This window comes from Solanum verrucosum, unplaced genomic scaffold (genome assembly GCF_900185275.1).
Source record: "Solanum verrucosum unplaced genomic scaffold, falcon-dt-bn FXZP01000194.1, whole genome shotgun sequence".
In the NCBI taxonomy this organism is placed as follows: Eukaryota; Viridiplantae; Streptophyta; class Magnoliopsida; order Solanales; family Solanaceae; genus Solanum; species Solanum verrucosum.
Genome location: NW_026020416.1, coordinates 2508129 through 2529211, shown reverse-complemented (window position 1 = coordinate 2529211; position 21083 = coordinate 2508129). Strand labels below are relative to the sequence as shown.

The 21083-nt window shown below is 35.3% G+C and overlaps 1 pseudogene; it reads left to right on the top strand.

Annotated features, from left to right (window-relative positions):
* The first annotated feature begins 2622 nt into the window (after positions 1-2622).
* LOC125840855 (phytoene synthase 2, chloroplastic-like) lies at positions 2623-17277 on the top strand (annotated as a pseudogene).
* The last annotated feature ends 3806 nt before the right edge of the window (positions 17278-21083 follow it).

Sequence of the window (21083 nt, the reverse complement as noted above, 5' to 3'; positions counted from 1 at the left end):
GGTGATTACAATATCATAATCCTTTTGAGTTGAACTTTATTTAGGGATGGCCATGGGGCAGTGTGGGGTGGCGGCTGGACGGGTTGAGCTTAACCCGCAAATATTTTAAGTCACCCTACATATCAATTCTTTCATTTTCAACCCGCACTACCCCACATAAATTGTTTAATATTTTCCTTTTCTAGGTAAGTTTGATACTAAAAATACAATTCATAAAACTAAATTTATTTTTACATCAAGTTATATTAATTTAATAGAGAATGAGTTAAAATTTATTTTTTAGAGGTCAATTGGGAAGCATGTACGAAATTGTATTAGTTTTGATTGAACCATTTTCATTACTATCTTGGATATTTTAGTAACTTTAAAGAAACTATCTTAATAAATAATATTATATCACTGTTGTAACATGTAAAAAGTTAAAATTAAGTGTGAACTCGCATAAAATCGCATAGATCCGCAACCCGACCCGCCCCGCCCCACCCTGCATCAGTTTCTAAAAAACCCACTCCAACCCGCTCCATATCCCCCGCCCCGCATAACCTGCACTGCCCTGCATAGCCTTAAATCTACCCCGTTCCGCATTCGCCCCGCCTCATTGTCATCCCTAACTTTACTTCTAGATTTAGTCATCATATCAATCCGTTCAATATTTCTTGATTTTTCTTAAGAAATGGATACCCATTCCAAGTGTCTCTATATTATTCATTTATCTAGATAAGATTGGATTTACCTCATACAAGTAGTTCCCCATTTGTTGGTTGCTCAAGTGTGAGAGGAAAACCCCTTAATGTTTATTTATTCTTTTATTTTTATTTTGAAAACGACAGTGACATCTGCTCCAACTTGATTTACCCATTTGTTGTCTTTTAAGAAGCTCTTGCCAAAGACTTTAAGTAAATCTGGAGTATTTGTTAATGAAATTTTATTTTTCTCTCTTGCTCGATTTCATTCATTTCGAGCATTTTTGTTTTAATTTATTTAATTAATCAAATACCATAGTGTATTTGTATCTTACTCTTTTTGAAATGAACCTTAAAGTTTGTTGTTTTCAAGCAACTTAGGTCCGATCATATATCTGTCAACCAACATCTTCTTCTAATGAAAATGAAAGCAACTTTAGCCTTTTGCTAAGTAATCAAAATTCATTATTTTTTTAATCGGGTGAAAATACTTGATCAAGCTTTTTAGCATTAAAGTTTTGAGCAACCAACATCGGGGAATGAGTCTTTCGTTACCTTCGTGATTGAATAAAGGTATTCGATCTTAGCTATTTATTTGAAAGCTTTTAATAATTTAAAGATCCAAGAATGAAATATCCGTTAACTTTTGTGACCGAATAAATCCATTTGATCTCAACCTTTTATTATAAAGCTTTAAATTATTCGGGGTACTGAAATGAAATATCTGATGACCTTCATGATAGAGAAAAAATATCTGATCTTAGCTTTGTATTTAAGGCTTCAAACAATTCAAGGTCCGAAAATAAAATATCCAACAATCTTTGTGACCAAGAATAAGAATATTATTTCTTAGCCTTTTCAATCTAAAGCTTATATATTTTCAGGTTCAGAAACAAAGTATTTGATAACCTTTGTGGCCGAGTGAAGACATTCGATCTTAGTCCTTTTATGTTAAGACCATTTTAATTAAAGAGGACCCATGTATTTTTTGTATGTTTTAGTTCGCATGACATGAATGTCTCTTATTTATGAGAAAAATGTCTGAAATATATACGAATTTTGACAGAAATTGCTGTAACAATTCCAAACTTTGGGTAGAACCTATTACCTCCATGCACTATTTAATAGTGTATTTTAAAGATATATATGTGCCCACATGGACAAGTTACTATTTATAATGATGCATATTTATGATGTCCATGTGGACACTTATATATTTTTAAAATACACTATTAAATAGTGCAAGGGGGTAAAAGGTCATATCCAAAGTTTGGGATTGTTATAGCAATTTCGATCAAAGTTCAGATATATTTTGAATATTTTTCCCCTTATTTATTTGACAATTTAAATTCATGATTTTTGTTTATTGTGTGTGAGAATACCCAGATAATACATTTAAATCAATCTGAGAATGGGTATCATAATTTATTTATTTTTATAATTTCTTTGATGCGACAAATGATGTGGGGTGAATTTACACTCTCTTTAGTCATACATCCCTTATATTTAAACATTGTTTTGAGTAATTTCTAACTTAATATTCCTTGAGTTCACTCAATTATATCATTTTGAGCTTATAAGCAATTTTTTACTTTGTAGGTGAAATGACTAAGTATGAACAAATAATGAATAAAACTTAAAAAACAAAATTCAAAATGGCATACTTAGGATGATTTGGCGAATTCTTTTGTGAATCACTATAAGTTTCATGTTGAGATTGCTCCTGACATAATTTCAATCACAAAATTGAAGAAGAAATCAACTTAATCATTTTGAGAATATGCTATACGGTGAAGGGAAAAAGCATCTAGGGTACACCCACCCATGGAGAAAGAAAAAATGATCACTTTTTTTCATTCAGGCACAAGAATCAGAATATTATGAATGAATGCTCACAATAGGTGGAAAATATTTTGTTGAAGTGATCAAAGCCGGAGACATGATTGAAGATGGCATCAAAAGTGGAAGAATTACAAGTCTAGCAGCATTACAGTCTACCAATAAGGCCTTCCAAACTGGTGCTCTTGAAAGTGGAAAGAAAAAAAGAGAAAAAAGTCACTACGATAATGGCTCTGGAGGTACTTCATATCACCATCAACAACCTTCACAACATCAACATCGTATTCCCCATTCATAATACCTACAATTTCCCTCACATCCATACTATCAATCTCCATCATCGTACCAGCCTCATCGATTATAATTTTCATATCATGTCTACCACATACAACTAACATATCGAGCTCCACGACCACCGGCCTATCAAGCCCTACCACCACAATTCTATCATCAAAATAATCCATCAGCACCACGTCCAAATAGACCTTCCCGCAATTTTACACCATCGGGGAAGCCACTGAGTGTTGTGTTTGAAAGGTTGCAGGCATCATGCTTATTGTATCCCGTGGAAGGTAGAATTCCAGATCCATTGCCAAGAAATCTTGATCCCTCTAAAACATGTGCATTCCATTCGGGGGGTTAAAGGACATTCCACATATCGTTGTTATTCATTGAAACACAAGGTTGAAAATCTCACTACGATGAAACAAATCACAGTCAAGCAACCGTCACCAAATATGAACAACAACCCACTCCCGAACCATAATGGTACCTCTGTGAATATGATTGGAGTAAATGATGGTGATGATGATCCAACCAAGTTTATACTCTTGTGGCTGTTACTTCTCCTGCTATAATGGTAAGAGGTGCTGCACCTATTGAGATATTATGAGTACCAAGTCAATCGTATGTGTATGATACTAAAGAAAGGATTTATTTTAGAACTTGAAAAAACTCTTGGTCTATTTAACTTAGGCTCACTCGACGGACTGCGACTAACATCACCGAACGCATGCGGCGAATTACCGAAGGAGCTTAAGCTTGCTGATGAGGCCTGAACGACCAAACCTGAAGGTTGATTCAGCGGACTCGATGGAAGTTTAGTGCTCTTCAGCGAATCGCCAATTGAAGCTTAGACCACTTAAGTTGAAAGTACATTTTTTCAGACAAGAAGGCGAATTTAAAGAAGTCCGCACAATGCATTCGACGGATCACTGGCATGGTTTTGGCTTCAGCTAAATTACCTTTCTCAACACTTTGACTTCATTTCAACCTACACTCATATCACACATTATTGAAAGCAAGAAAATAAAATAAAACTTGGGTTGCCTCCCAAAAAGTGTCTTATTTAACGTTGTGGCATGACATAATTCTCATTTTCTCAACAATCATTCTTGAGATTTAGGATGGTGTTACTAGGCAATGTTCCCTTTTGCCTTGGATTGAGATAAGTGTAGATCTAACACATTTGAGTCTACACCTGCTTGATAGATACCGAATGAGAGGTCGCTGTTTGAGTTAAGGTAGATAAGTTATTTTTAAGTCCTTCAATACCTTATCGAACCCTTCAACCTTGGTGAAGATCCTTGTTAGCATTTCCTCGGTTCGGTTTCCTTTCGACCCAATTGGTTTCTTTGGTTTTGGGTGATCATAAGGTGGGGTATACTTGTCTTTTTCATCTTCTCTGTCTCTTCAACTTCCACATTGATCTCACCTGTCACGCCTCGAGCTACCCCCGACACATGGACACGAGACCTAGGATCACAAGTGACCCCAAGCTAACCCTGTTGGCACAATCATGAGCATACTAAATATAAACTGAGAAATAAAACTGTTGCAGAAGCTATAATATGTAAATCTGAAATGATGGGGAATACCCATATACTAAAACTGAATATCAAATCTAAGAGTTTAATACAAAAGAAATATCAAACTCAAATACTAAGCTGGATCTAACTATGTCTGAAATAAGCCTCTAAACAAACTGGAAATGTTGGGACATTCCCCAACTAGATCTAGCAAAACTGAAACTAAAGACTAAAAACGATAAAGATAAACATGTCACTAGTCCTCGAAGAATGAGGACTCACCACTGATGCTGCTGAACTGAAGATCGGGAACTGACCTAAGCGTGATCTAGATGCTGAGAACCTGAACCTACATCACGAGAAGATGTAGCGCATAGTATGCGTCAGTACTTGAAAGGTACTAAACATGCAGGATAGAGTGAAGCTGAAATAAACATATAACTGAACAGAGCAATAAAACAATAATATAATCTAAACATGATAAATATACTAAATACAGAGCTAAGTGAATGCAATGGATCATTTTATAAGATGCTAAGACTGAATATTAACTGTACTGAAATGTGGTCAATGCAATGGAATCTGACTGAGCTGTGGGAGCTACTAATAACTGATAATAAAACCACATAAGCTAAATGTGAAGTCCGATGTATACGCCCTATCGAGAGGACCCAATACACCCGGCCAAAGGTATATAGGTATGCTGGCGTGATCACTAAAATGATGCCCACAGAGGGGACTTACAACCTATCTGGGACTATATGGGTGACTGACCCTAGTCCAACTCGGTATTATGCTACTCCCAATGGATTAAGTGATTAACACATTATGACTGAATTATTGTGATATACTGGATAGCTCAAAATGACATGCAAACTGAGAATGCGCATAAATAACTGATAATGACACATTTAAGACTAAGGCATGTATATCTTAAATAATTGAAATATCTAGCCTAGCATGTGTAATTCAAGAACTACATAGCTAGGGTTCTGAAATTCGTGCAATAGACTGAATATTAACATACTAATTTGATTTGGATCATTCTAACAGCTAAGAACCCAATAATCTTAATCATTCAAGAAACCCTAGGTCTAGTCATAATAAGAGAGTCAAGAAACTGACTGAAAACTAGGGACCTAATGGGTGAAAGGAACCCACTAGTGAAATCCCACATACCTGGTGACGAATTCCACAGAGAAAACTTTCAATTTCGGGGCTGGATCTGATGGAATCTTATTGCGTTCTTGACCTCTTTTCTCATCTCAAGCTCTAATTTTCTAAGTTTTGATTAATGATTTTGACTAAGGTAAGTTCTAGTTATGTTTCTAGGCTAAAACTGACCAAAACCACATAGTTTAGGGTTAAAACGATGTCGTTTAGGGGTCCAACGCATAGGGAAAAAACCAAAACGACCCTGACTTGAAAGCTATCGGGACCAACCGATGGACCTGGTCCACGGACCATGGTCCACCCTACGGTCCGTCCTGATCAGCCGTCGTTTGGCTCAAATGATGGGTTTTGCGGACCACGTTTCAGTACAGTCAATATTTAGTCTTAGCATGTTATAAAATGGTCATTGCATTCAGTTAGCTCAGCATTCAGTATCTTTGTCATGTTCAGATTATATTATTGCTTTATTGCTTTATTCAATTATATGTTTATTTCAGCTTCACTCTATCCTACATGCTCAGTATCTTTCAAGTACTGACGAATACTCTGTGCTATATCTTCTCGTGATGTAGATTCAGGTTCTCAGCATCTAGATCACGCTTAGGTCGGTTCCTAATCTTCAGTTCAACAACATCAGTGGTGAGTCCTCATTCTTCGAGGACTAGTGACATGTTTATCTTTATCGCTTTTAGTCTTTAGTTTTAGTTTTTCTAGACTTAGCTGGGGCATGTCCCAGCACTTCTAGTCAGTTAGAGACTTTTTTTAGACATAGTTAGATTCAACTTAGTATTTGAGTTTGATATTTCTTTTGTATTAAACTCTCAGATTTGATATATTCAGTATTAGAATGGGTATTCCCCATCATTTCAGATTTACTTATTATTAGCTTTCGCAATAGTTTTATTTCTCAATTTATCTTTAGTATGCTCATGATTATGCCAGCAGGGTTAGCTTGGGGTCACTTGTGATCCTAGGTCCCATGTTCGCGTCGTTCGGCTCAGAGGATGAGTTATGCGGACCACGTTTCATGGACTTGGTCCACGGACCGTGGTTCAACCTACGGTTCGTAGGTCAGGTTTTTTTTTCTACGGACCACGTTCCACGGACCTAGTCCACGGGTCGTGGTACCACCTACGGTTGAGGTTTTCTGTGGACCACGTTCCACGGACCGTGGTCCAACCTACGATTCGTAGGTGGCCTCCATAGGTGGCACCTACACTTCTGGAAATCTGCATTCTGGTCTTCTAGGATACGGGGTGTTACTTCACCAATCTCTCCAAACGTTGTCTCGATCCTTGTTCCAACCTTGGTTCCCACCTTGTCTTTTGTAGTTTGGGTGAGAACCCCTATTTAATTTCCCAAGTATTGTACTTATACAATACCTCAAACTTGGCATCTCTTAGACATTGCCCACTGCTTGAACCAACTGTACCATTTTCAATCCTCATCCCTTGACATGTTTGGACAATAAATTGAGTTGGGTCATCATTTTTGCCATGTTTTCATCTCGCTCATGGTCTTTTTCAATTTTTTTCTTTTCAATTGTAAAGAAGAACCTTGGTCCTCTCTAATATGTCATTTTTGGTTGATTTTGGCCATATCATCTTGCAACAAAATTGCTACATCAAATGGTTGTCGCATCAACCCACCTTGTTTAAGTTGATCAGCCAAACCCTTGTTAACGGAATAAAGGCTACAATAAAAGTATTGCAACAACAAATTGTATGAAACATCATGTGTTGGACATTGTAAAAGCAACTTTCGGAACCACAACCATGTCTCATGTAGAGGTTCACCTCTAATCCTTTTGAAGTTTTGGATGTTATCCTGAAATTTGACCATTTTCAAGGGAGGAAAGAATCTCTCTAAGAATTCTTCGATCTACTCCTCCCAAGAAGTGATAAAATTATTTGACAATTCTGCCAACCATCTTGTAGCTTCTTCCATCAAAGAGAACGGGAATAATCTCAACCTTATGGACTCTTGTGAGATGTTCTTGAACACGAATGGTCCACATATATACACAAAATGTAGATGATGTTTATAAGGTTCCTCATGAGCCAATCCTCTAAACATTCATCTCATTTGGAGCAGTTGTAGCATTGTTATGATTACATGGAACATCGCCATCCGTGTTGTGGGTGGTAACCGGATAGCTCCATTGGTTATAATGACATTCATGTGCATGCCATTTGAATCCCTCATGTTGTCATTTTGCTCGTAGTGACTATTATTGTCACTACCATTATCACTCATGATTAGACCTACAAATCAACAACAAACAATGCCAAGCAACAACTACTACAATCCAATTAGTTTACAGGCTTTCACAAATTGAATTCATAGCCACCATTTCCCCGCAACAACATCATTTTTTATAACTCTCAAACTACTCTCAAAAACCAATTCAAAGAGTAAGCGATTGTTGTTAATAAAAATACCCAACTAAGAGTCGGGGTCAAATCTCACAAGGAATTGTATATTGATAAAAATTCAACTAAGAAATTAAGAATGTGGACTTGTTCATTGTAGTAGGTTAGAACAATTGGGTGGATGATTCCACTAAATTTACCAAAATAATTAATAATATTAACTACAATAATTAAACTAAAACTCAAGTAATTAACAAATAATCTAGGGGTGCGGGGATTGGAAATTGATGTCACATAGGTAATTGTGTTGCTCAATAGTGTTAAACATTTATGGATAGGCTGGGTCATCTTCAATGATACTAATGATCTTCTTTTGATCTCATAATATCACTTTATAGAATCTCCTTTTGGTCTCATCTATGTGTATAACTAAACAATCCATACCTTACGCTATCTCTCTTTCGAGCAAAATTAGGGCAAATAGATCCTACCCATTATCTCTTTTTCAATTAAACTATAGACGTCTAACTTAAATTTCATGTATCAAACTAATTACTCACTCTAATCAATCTCTTTTGATCATTAATCGGAGATCGCAAGTAGGATTAAGTTTGCAACCTTAACCCATAAGCCAACCCCATGCTAATTAGCCTTAATCCATGGATGAACAACAATAAAACAGAGCAAAATACAATAACAACTACATTAAATCAACACCCAACCCCATAATTGCACCCCTAGACTTGGGATTTTAGCCACCTATCATAAAATGTATAGAAGTTATACTTATTATGATAGCGACAATGGATGAGATGAAATTAAGTAATTATATTCAACACCCACTTTGATTTCAACTTCCAATTGTAAATTTCAAAAGTAAAATTGAAAACCCCAAAGCTAAAGATGTTCTTCACAAGGTAAATAATCTAATGCACTTAAAGAAAAGAATCTAGGAAGAATTTCCAAAACTTTCTTAAAAAAAACTCTTCTTTCTCTCTTCTTTGGGCTATTTATAATTTCCAAAAATTTGGTCCAAAATTTACTATGTAACCATTTCAACGATGTTAGTCGGGCTCGCCAAGCTAATTCGGCAGAGTGTCGTCTAATCCTTAGATCCCTTTTATCTTGCTTCAAGCTTTAGGTGTTTGAACCTTAGTTGGTGAGCTCGTTTGACTCTTCGTTTCACATTCGGTGAATCACCGAGTACCACATTTGTTCGCCTTTTAAGCCTTCATATTTTATCCAAGTCCTGTCACCTTTGGCAATGGTCATTTAGTTCACCTATTACAATCGACAAGTCACCGTTTCTCTTCAAGATCACCGACCTACCTCAAGTATTGAGCACTGTCACTTAATGTGAGGTCGTGCCATTTGCGCGATCCACCCTTTTGGTTAGGAAACTCCCAATGTGGAGTTTACACTTCTTTCAATGTTTTGTCCTTTCTTCCAAGTATTCAACCCCATCATGTCCTTTAGAATTTATACCTGCAATTCATCAAAATATCATTAGAATAGGACATAATTAGGTAATAAGGACACTAATTGTTGAACTAAAAAAGTCTTATATGAGTGTAAATCAACCACTCATCATTAGTTACTTGAATTTTATGATTATGAGTGTTGAAGGTTTGATTAAAAATAAGAATATATTGTGTGATTAAAGGTAAAGTCTTGGCTTTTGGGTGCCTCAATGAGGTTCATGGAACACTATAGATGATAATGTGTAGGTTCTTTACTGTTTATTTGAAGAAAGTCTAGCTTTGGTGACCTCAAAATTGGTAGTTTTTTAGGAGAAGAGAAACGAGAAGAAAGGGAGGGAGGAAAAGATATGATCTTTTATTCCTTAGTCTTAAATTTACATACTAACAGAATATAGATAAGACATAAGGAATTCTTAACATGTCTATTAGCTAATCATACTCTATAATTAGCTAACAAATTATAATCTAACTTAACAAACAATATACTATTGACGCAAATGAAATAATGAAACTTACTTTATTTTTGTGGTATAAAAATCAACATACTATTGTCGAAACTTATACGGGTTGGAGAAGAGATGCGAACCTGCAATAATATATTTGCTAAGTTGTTGTATGTTGCTATCTTGTTGCCTCCACTGCATATTTACTACGTCACCGTCTCACCGACATATCTTATGTCTGTTTGTTATAAACATTAAATAATGTGATGGGTAGTTGAATTTTTTTGTATAGTATATGTTTAAACCAAGTATCAGCCATGTTGTCACGGAGGTGTGAAAGCAGAGATGTTGAGATCAGACTTTCTAAATGAGATTGAGTTCCACGAATATGCAGGCTAGAAAGATGTTATTTGCTTTTATCCTATCTATTTGTGCATTAAGTTTGAAGTTGATCTCAATTTATAATGAAGAAATGATAGTAGTTCTATATATTATAGGCTTTATCATATTCATTCGAAAGTGTTTAGGTAATACTTTTAAAGTGACTCTTGATAATTCAGGCTATTCAAGAAGAATCACAACAATTCTCCAATTCTTCCAAAGCAATTCCTCCGAAATCCAATGAACAACAATGATTACTTAGAATCAACTTGTGAATTTATGGCACCGTAGTAGAATTATTACCAATGTCACATTGTGTCACTCCTCGAGGCTATCCCTAGGTGTTAACACGGGACTTAGGATCACGAGTGACTCCAAGCTAACCCTGAGCTGACATATCAAAAACATACTTAAACAACTGAACAAAAGACACTATGCAGAAGCTTAAAACATGAGATAAACTGAATGATAGGGAATACCCAAAATAGATCTGAATATATAAATACTGAATAAGAGTTAATGATACTGGACTACAGCTCAAGTACTAAAGCTGAATCTATCTATGTCTGCAATAAGCCTCTAACTGACTAGAGATAACTGGGATATGCCCCCAACTAACTCTAGCAAAACTGAAACTGAAATGAAAGACTAAAATACGAAACATGTTTATTATCCTTGAAGTATGAAGACCCACCACTGACATTGCTGAGTATGGATCGGGGACCGATCTATGCATGATCACGAAAAGATGTAGCGCAGAGTATGCGTCAGTACTTGAAAGGTACTGAACATGCATTATAAGATAAAGTTGAACAAACATATAACTGAACAAAATGTACTGAACAATGATATAATCTGAACATGATTAAGATGGTGAAATATACTCACTACAATATTTTAGGCCTATGACCACACTAATTTTGGACAACACTTTTAAAGTGTTGCATAAGATACTTTTGGGGACGCTTTTAAAGTGTAGCCCAAGTTTTTAATTTTTAGCTTCGACAATATTGGCAACACTTGTAAAGTGTACTCTTTAATGGTATAAGCTACACTTTATTAGTGTTGTTACAGTATGATATAATTGACAACAACTATTTACATATATCGCCACACTTTTAAAGTGTCCTATTTTTATAATTGTAAAAACAACACATTACAAATATGGCCTTAATGTTTTCACTAAAATATTATATTCTTTCCAACATTTTAAACATTAAAACTTGTTCTCCCTCCAAATTTCATTGGGCAAAAAAAAACAATTAATAAAACATTAAAACTTTTTCCCCCCAAATCAGAAAACATTTCGTCAAACTTTCCTCACGGAAGAACAATACGCTTTTGTGAAGAGCTGAAAGAACAATACGATTTCCCTCACAGATTTCCGTCAAACTTTCCTCACAGATTCCTTGTTGAAGATTGAAGAGCTGAAGAACACGATTTCCTCACAAATTCCTTGTTAAAGAGTTGTTCCGTCAGATTTCTAGTTGAAAATTGAACAAAATGCTTCAGAGATGAACACGCCTCACGTCTTAAAGCTTTAGGGTTGTTGGAATAGGGTTTATCAGGTAAGAAATTCTATGTTTTAAAGTCTGAATTTTAGCCTTAGGGTTTTGATATTCTCTTGTATCTTTGAAAGTCTAAATTTTAGCTTAGGGTTTTGATATTCTTGGGTTGTTGATACGATTTTTGTTGATTTTTGGGAGTCTCAATTTATTTATATTATGCTATTGTGCTCTAGTTTGGGTATTAGGGATGTGTATATGTGTATTTTTGTGTATGTGAAGGTATGCTCTGCTACTTCCTTTAAAAGGATTGCTAATTCTCATAGCTTAACTTAATGAAGCTTCAAATTATGTACAGACAAACACGATTTCAATCTTGTGGTAATTAGCATAAGCATGTTGAACTTCTTGTACAACTAGTTTCAAATTAGTTCTTTTGTGTGGTTACTGGTAAGATCATCATACCATAAGTTTTAAATTTTTATGTTAACAACCATAATCTGTGAGTTATGTTGGAATTATGATACTCCCATTACAGTAGTCGTACTTGAGCTGGAAAGAGTGAAATGGAAGGCTCGAAGCTAGTATTGTTTGTAAGCAACTGAGAGCAGCAGTTAGAATTCTTTACGTGTTGAAAAGGTTCCTCATAGAGCTTGAACTTGTTCACGTTCATCAGTAAGCATACCTGAAAAGGTGTTTCAAATTGGTTAAATTACACGTGAGTATATGTATTGAGATTTGGGAATGAAACGTGCTTTATGTTTCTAGAATTGCAAAGCCCTGATCTGAATGATTGGTTTGCACAATATGAGTATCTCTGTGTGGTGTTTTGCTGGATTACTTGGGGAATTTGAGATGTAGTTTGTAGTAGATTTGATGGGTATTTGGTTTCTTGATCTGCTAGATCTTCTATATTTTACTTTCTTATTGTAGTTTTAGACTCAATTGACTTCCTTTTTATGGTAATATGTGCTTACAACTGTAGGATACAATGTCGAAGCTAACAATTTTGCTTAAGGGTGTTCAAAACTTCAGGATATATATCTAAAAAGTTATTTTTGACCTATATACACAATATTATTTGCTATTAGTTGACAGTTGTTTTGATTTTGGGGTTGTCACAAAAGTTGGTTGGTAGTTACTAGCAATGAAAACATAAACAATTTAGTTTCTAGAACCTGTAAGGCTGTAACAGTGTCTGCCAAAGTGTGTGCAGTAGCACGCTGAATAGGTATGTCAAAGTGTGTGGTAACAAATTCTACTACGAGACGAACTTCATGTTTTCTACAGACCGATGCCTTATAAAAATTTGAATGCCGGAGATATCTTTGTTAACACCCACTATTATACCAAAGCTTTGTCGATCAAGTTAGCATTTGAAACATCTGTTTAGAATTATATTTTAGTTAGACATGGAATATTATAGGTGCAAGTTGATTTCTACTAGCTTGTGAAACATTATTATATGCATAAAGAGAAGAGATCTAATTTCTTATACCATATACAACAGTCAAAATTAGTGGAAGAAATGCTAAATTATTAGACTGGATCCATGGGAGTGTAACATGCTAACTGTTTGTTTTATCAGCTTTCTTGGGAATCTTTGACATAATTTCAACTTTTCGCTGGCCGGTAGTTATGCTCTTTATGTACCAAAATATTATGTTGTTATACAAGTCAAAAGGTTAAAAAAAAGTAGCATTCAAATAATTTAACATTATGGGCACTTCCCACTTACAACATTCTGGTCTCTAGGTGTAAAACTGGTGATCTGATTCTCTTTACCGTTTCGTTTGGCAGTCTTAAAAGTATGGTCTAGGTTTGTGCATAGTCAATTATGGTATATCTGGTACTTTTGGTGCTTTCATGTATTCACGTTTCCAAGAAGGACTAGATCTTGCCAATGAGAAATTTTCACTTAAAATTGAAAAAATATGTGGTGTTTCTGGCTTGCTCGTTAGATTAATTTGTAGTTCAAGCAAGTTAAGACTCTTGGGGAAATTGACAACGATTTTTGTCTTAGAGTATTTTTAAATGACCTTGTTGTCTGGAAAGTTGTGTTCTTTTTAAACAGTGTGATGCAGGAGAACTGATGAGCTTGTTGATGGCCATAATGTGTCACACATAACTCCTCAAGCTTTGGATAGGTGGGAGGCAAGGCTGGAAGATATTTTTAACGGACGGCCATTTGATATGCTTGATGCAGCTTTATCCGATACTGTTTCCAGATTTCCTGTTGATATTTAGGTTAGTCTCTCTAATTCTATCACCATTATCTTCTCCAGATTCAGATTATATTCTTTTTTGCTGAGTGCTTTTCCGATGCAAGTACTTGTGGAATTCGATACTTCTCTTCCATATACTTCTATCTCTTTCTAATATCATTGTCTACTTATATTTGTTATTTGATTAGCAAATTAGGAAACTAGTTTACATTTGCTATCACTGGTGGCTGACATTTATTTTGTGTTTAATAACCTCGATCTCTTGCTTGCAACCATGTGAAGTGTTTGATAATTCATCTAACTGGTGCAGCCATTCAGAGATATGGTTGAAGGAATGCGTATGGACTTGTGGAAATCCAGATACATCAACTTCGATGAGCTATATATCTATTGTTATTATGTCGCTGGTGCAGTAGGATTGATGAGTGTTCCAATTATGGGCATTGCACCTGAATCAAAGGCAACGACAAAGAGTGTATATAATGCAGCTTTGGCTTTAGGAATCGCAAATCAACTAACCAATATACTCAGAGATGTAGAAGAAGAGTAAGTATGAAGCTATATTTAATTCACATTGATCATTTCTCTAGTAACATGCCAAAATATATAGAAAGAGTAGTCTATTTCTCAGATATAAGTACAGTGTAATGCCTATTGCTCCATTCTGTTTCTATAGAAAGATGAATTAACAAAGTCAGGGCTCTCCGATGAAGACATTTTTGCTGGAAGAGTGACTGATAAGTGGAGGATCTTTATGAAGAAGCAAATTCAGAAGGCAAGGAAATTCTTTGATGAGGCAGAAAAAGGTGTCATAGAACTGAGCTCTGCTACTAGATGGCCGGTAAGTAGTCATAAAGTTACAATTGATCGTACGTATCTGCTACTTTTTCTTATATTGTTAATTGTTATGGTAGTGAGGTAAAAAACAATATGAACTTAAGTTTTTTATAGTGACACATTCCATCACATTGTTATGCAAAACATAATAGGCTTCAGTTCAAAAATAGTGTCCTCTCATTTGGCTATAGTTAGTATGGACTAATCATCATACTAGTAGACATTGAAAGGTATCATAGTTTTCGATTTCTAGTTCTTAAATCCTCTAAATTTTTTATGTTCCTTCATCACAGAGGAGAGGAAAGAGAGCTTGAACAACGTTCGTCATAAACTGCAGGCATGTTCTGTGTCTAAGAGCACAACTTGTTTTAGTTTACCTCTCTTGTTCTGTTTAAGAAGTAAAAAGAACATTGTATAAGTCCTGATTAAGGGTTGTCACACTAAATAGTTGGAGAGTAGATACCTGATATAAAAACAATTAAACCAGCCCAAAAACAGAAAAAATCATCATTTAGCTAATTGGATAAAAAATCAAATGAGAATTAAGCCGATAAGGAACACATTTAATTTTTGGCTTCAATAAAACCTAGCATATGCTATGGGCCAAGGCTATGTGTTGGTAAAATAATAAACTTGCAATCCTCTTCAATTAAAGAAAAGAATAAGACTGACGGGTCACTAGTCAATAGATTGAACACTTTGGTCTTAAGTCAAAACAACTTTGCAGATGCAATTAAGAGTGTTAGTGAAGTCAATAATTTGGTATGTCAATATGGTCTAATCACAGGAATTTGATAAATAGGAGCATGTTAAGCATGATCACAGCAGAATAAGTAATGAGACTCACAACTTTAGTCTCAATGCTTCCTTTTTGGGATGATGGTTTCATATCTTGAGAGATAGCTGGAATGTAGTGTCCTTGCAATAAATCAACTGCATCCTTCATGATATAAAAAATAGCATAAACGAATTCAGTGTCCAAATTGGAAATATAGACGCTCAAAGATGTTGCAGCCAATTCCAACCTAGATACTAGGACACATAACAGGTTAAACATTCTTAATGAGAGTATCTCCTAAAAGTCAACAAGAAACTAATCCAATAAAATGGCAGCACACTGCAAATGATGATACTAGGTTCAGTTAATACTTTGTTGATGGCTTGCATACATGAAGCTTAGTACTATTTAAAGAATGCATTCCAAAATTTCAACTGGCGGATATGATACCAAGTTGCAAGTGACAGCACATAATGAACGCTACCAACTTGATATGACGTACAGACCTGAGTAACAACTAATTGCTGGAAAGAAGCATCATTACCTGTTTAGTACCATCAACAAAGTTGTTTAAGTAGTATCGTGTTAGGGCATTACATCCGTCAGCGAGAACCCCCAGGGCTGTTCTATGACCACATCTGCATATCAAACAACAATGTCGATTTTATCGTGACATTGATCGACCAAAGAAAAAGCTTGAGGTCATAAGATCAATTTTTTTTACTATAACTTATAAAGTTTTATGTTATATCCATCATGATCTCGAGATAAACTATAGATGTAATTGTGCAGTTGGCATTTAAAGATCCAATCCCAGATTCTTACTCTTGATATGAAAGTAATTGGCGAAAAACTAGTACTAATGTCAATGATGGTTGTATTATGTTTGTTGATTTAGGAACTTTGTCAGGGTTTGCATCCTACTATCTATGCATTTATATTAATGCACTCTCCAAAAATATGTTTTGTACTAATGCTGCCTTCATATGATACCATCTTCTTTAAGCAGAACAAGAAAGTTGTTACCTGACAAAATCTCCCTTTAAAGCCGGAGTACCAGAATACGGGATGCTTATATCATCCCCATGGTTGGCCCACACTGCAAATATTTTTAAGGTAAAAGAATAAACATGTCTTTATTATTTTTATAGAATGAGAAAATGATTAAATTGGTCCTTAATGTGTGGTAGTTTGATTAGTTAATCCTTCATATATTTATATGGTGTAACTTTCATGAGACGGGGTAGGTCTGTGTATACTCTTACCTTCTTAAACTTCACTTATGGTCATAGAATTGTAGAAAAGTGATTATTTTAGTCCTAAACAGTCTCATTTTGTTTTCTTATAAAGAAAGAAATCTGAACTCAAAAAATCTGCTAGAATACTTGAATCTGCAATCTGAACAGGCACAAACTGTTTTAGTTTACCTCTCCTCATTTTGTTTATCCTTATCAGCTTAATTTATTTGCTTAGGTATATTCATGTTTTTGTGTTCCAAGCATATACTGAATCTGCAATCTGCTAGAATACCTGAATCTGCAATCTGTACTCAAAAAATCTTTAAGCAGTGCTGCAATCTGAACTAAAAAAATCTGCAATCTACTAGAATACACTGAATCTGCAATCTGCTAGAAATTAGAATACACAGTGCTGCGTGAACTCAAAAAATCTGCAGTTTGGAATCTGCAATTTGGAACTGCTGCAATCTGGAATCTGGAACTTCTTGCCTCATCTATAACTGCTGCAATCTGATTTGTTGTACATGGTTTGTTTTGATTTTTAATTTCATTTTAAATGTGTAGGAAAATGGAGGTGATCAAATTTGAAGGGTTGCCACAAGTCAATTTGATCTCATTGAAGTGGATGATGAAGAGTTTTTGAACTATTGTAAAAGTTTGAATACATTATATTTGATTTTGTGAAATATATTCATTGCTAGAATATATTGAACTATTGTAAGAGTACTTTTTGAACTATTGTGTACACATATTTAGAATATTTCTTTATAAGTATGTGTATGTACACAAGACATACTATCTTTTGAAGTTTATTGCAAATCTATATATTTGAATTACTTATTAGCTTATTTAATGCTTGAGATTATTTATTGCAAAACAATATTGGTGTTTTTTAATTAGAAATTGTGGCATATAAATATTTTATAGCCAAAATACTATAACCACACTTAAAAGTGTAGCCATAGGACTGTAAATTGTAGTATGCACATGGGCAAGGACTACACTTCAAAGTGTTGTCATACATTAGATGGAAAAGGCAACACTTTAAAATCGTGGGCAATAAGGAAGCAAAGGCCATGCTTCAAAGTGTAGTTTGTATGAGATAGAAATGTTGCTATTTGAGGTACATCAAAGCGTGGCCTTTTTGCCTTTTAGGCTACGCTTTTAAGCGTAGCTGATAAGACAACACTTTGCCTAAACTCTAAGGTTACGCTTCTTTCGGCCACCCCTGGAAAAGCGTGGCTAAAAGTAAAAAAGTGTGGCCTTTTATCAAAGGCAACACTTTTTCATAGTTTAGGCCACACTTTTCCAGGGTGGTTGTTGACATAAAAATGTTGTAGTGACTGTATATAAACTAAATTGAATGCAATGACCAAGTACATAACATGCTGAGAGATAATACTGAATCAAATGCATTAGAGTCTGACTACGGGAGCTACTACTAACCGACATAAAACCACATGAACTGAGTGTGGAGTACGATGTATACGCCTCATCGAGAGGACCCAATATACCTTGCGAGGGGTATAAATGCATGACTGACGTGATCACTAAATTTGATGCCCAACAGGGGGACTTATAAACCTACGAGGGCACTTAGTTCTGAGACGATGAGGGTGACTGACCCTAGTCCAACTCGGTGTTAAGCTTACTCCCAACTGAAATTGTGTACAATACAACATAACTGAAATATACCAGATAGCTCAATATTCTGACATGATAACTGAAAATGCAACATTTAAGTACTGATAATGAAATATTTGAAATTTGAGGCATGTATATCTGTTTATTTGTCCTAGCTAGTGTAATCCATGAAGAAAACGAATCTACACAACTAGGATTTTGAGTTTCATGCAAGGAACTAAGCAACAATGTTACAAAAACATGATGAGTAAGAGCACTACAACAACTAAATCACATCAATTCTCTAAAGTTCAAGAAACCCTGGTCTAAACAATATGAAGGGAATCAAGAATCTGACTAAATTTTATGGACCTAATGGGTGAAAGGAACCCACTAGTGAAATCCCACATACCTAGTGACGAATTTCACGAAGAAATCTTTCGATTTCAGGTCTGGAACTGAAGAAAACTTGTTGCGTTCTTGGAGAGGCTTGGTCGGCTGTTTCTTCTCTTTTTGCTCTAGTTTGGCAAATTTTGGAGAATGAATCGCTTAGGTTAACATCTAATTAAGTTACTAGGCTTAAACTGACCAAAACTACGTAGTTTAGGTGCTCAACGCATAGGGAAAAAGACCAAATGACCCTTGACTTAAAAGTTGTCGGGGCCATCGACAGGCCTGACCGACGGTCCATCCTGTCAGTCCGTCATTTGGCTTCAGAGAGCTGATGGCTGGGGGTCTGAACCACCAACCTGGACCACAGACCTTAGTCCCACCTACGGTCCGTAGGTCCTATCGTTGGTCGAGGGTTTTCTGGGTGGCCAGCCACGGACCCCTCCTACGGTCTGTGGTTCAGACCACGGGCCGTGGGTGGGTCTTATCGGTGGCACTTGCAAGTTCTGAAGTTCTGCATTTTGGTCTTTCTAGATTAGGGGTGTTACACGTTTTATTTTAAAAAATGAGTTAAATAGTCGCCACTTAATTTTTAAAGGGAAATTAAGAAAACTATTGTTTTCAAAAGACTAAAAACAGAAAATTTAATGAAAAATAATTAAGGGGTTCGGGGTTCATATTAGTGTTCTAGGAAGGGTTTTAAAAGCATCTTGAACACCCGCTAATGTGGTTATCCGGCAATTAATCATTTGGCTAAAAATTAACTTAATTGGAAATCGAGCAATTTTTATAGCTAGAATCGTTTTAAAGGGGTAAAAGGGAAAAAATACGGGAATACTATCTAAGTGAGATAATTTGCAAAATTTATTCTTTAAGTCTTGTTAAACGATGGCTGATTTAGTTAAATTGTTAAATCAAAATGGGAGTCTTTCGGGGATTTGAATTTTTCGACCTTAAGATTAGCGGCAAATATTAACAAGCACACAAACACAATAAAATAAGAGAGAGACACTTGGGCCCAAGTTTGGTTTTTCTGTTCGCCTGGGCCAATACTTGGGCCTAATTTTTGTTTTGGAACCAAAGGCCCAATATTTAGTACATGTCCTAACTAATCTTTGAAATTTGCTTTTCTTTGGGCCTTTGACCCGATTTTTGTCTCCTTGTACCTGTCTTAATAACTAACAAATAATAATAATTACAATAAAGGGCATCTTACATAAATCTCACTACTTTATATTTCAATTACTAGGATTCCCGATAATTTGTAATATTACTTTTTATACCATATTTTGGTCTCGAGATACATGTATCATTGATGACGAGATACATGTATCCAACCATTTTAAAAGCTGAGATACACGATTAATTAACTTGAATTAAAAGGGTTGTAACTTATTTCCTTAATTAAAGGATTAATTGCTGACTAATTAACAACTCAACAAATTTACAGGATCTTGGGTATCATCTCTAACAAATATTCCTAAAATAACGAAATCATAAACCTAATTAATTTTGTTATTGTACTCTTCATCTTCTTCATCGGCTTGAATCATTAATGGCGAGATACATGTATCCAACAGTTTTTAAAGTTGAGATACACGATTTATTAATTTGAATTAGCATCTTCATCAGCTTGAATCATTAATGATGAGATATATATATCCAAGCTGAGATACACGATTTATTAATTTGGATTAACCTCTTCATCTCTTCTTCATCATCTTGAATCATTAATGACGAGATACATGTATCCAAGCCAAGATACACGATTTATTAATTTGGATTAACCTCTTCATTTTCTTCATTGGCTTTAATCATTAACGGCGAGATACATGCATCCATCAATTTTTAAAGGTGAGATACACGATCTATTAATTTGAATTAACCTTTAACAAGAATCATCTGATTTTGTGAACAGTCAACCATTAAAATAGTTGAGATAATGTAAAAACCTGCACATGGCTTCATCGGCGTTCGACGACTCGTCGGAGTAAGGAGGAAGTATTTAATGTAAATTGAACTGAAACAAGTAATTGGAAGAATTGCAGAGAAGAAGAAATGCCTAAAAAGTAGAGAACAAAGAAGAAGTATAGAAAATTCTTGTTTAGAAGGGCGGTTGCCTCTTTGCCTTCTAAAATGTTATACCAAAGCTATAATCACACTCTAAGCAAGCATATAGTCTACATTACATTCATAATGCGGTTATATGAAAAAGCAAAATTTTGCCATTTTCGGAGTTCTTTTTCGAATTGAGGGTGAAATCCAGTAAAGGGGTGGGGGTGGGGGGGAGAGATATTGTTGGGGGAG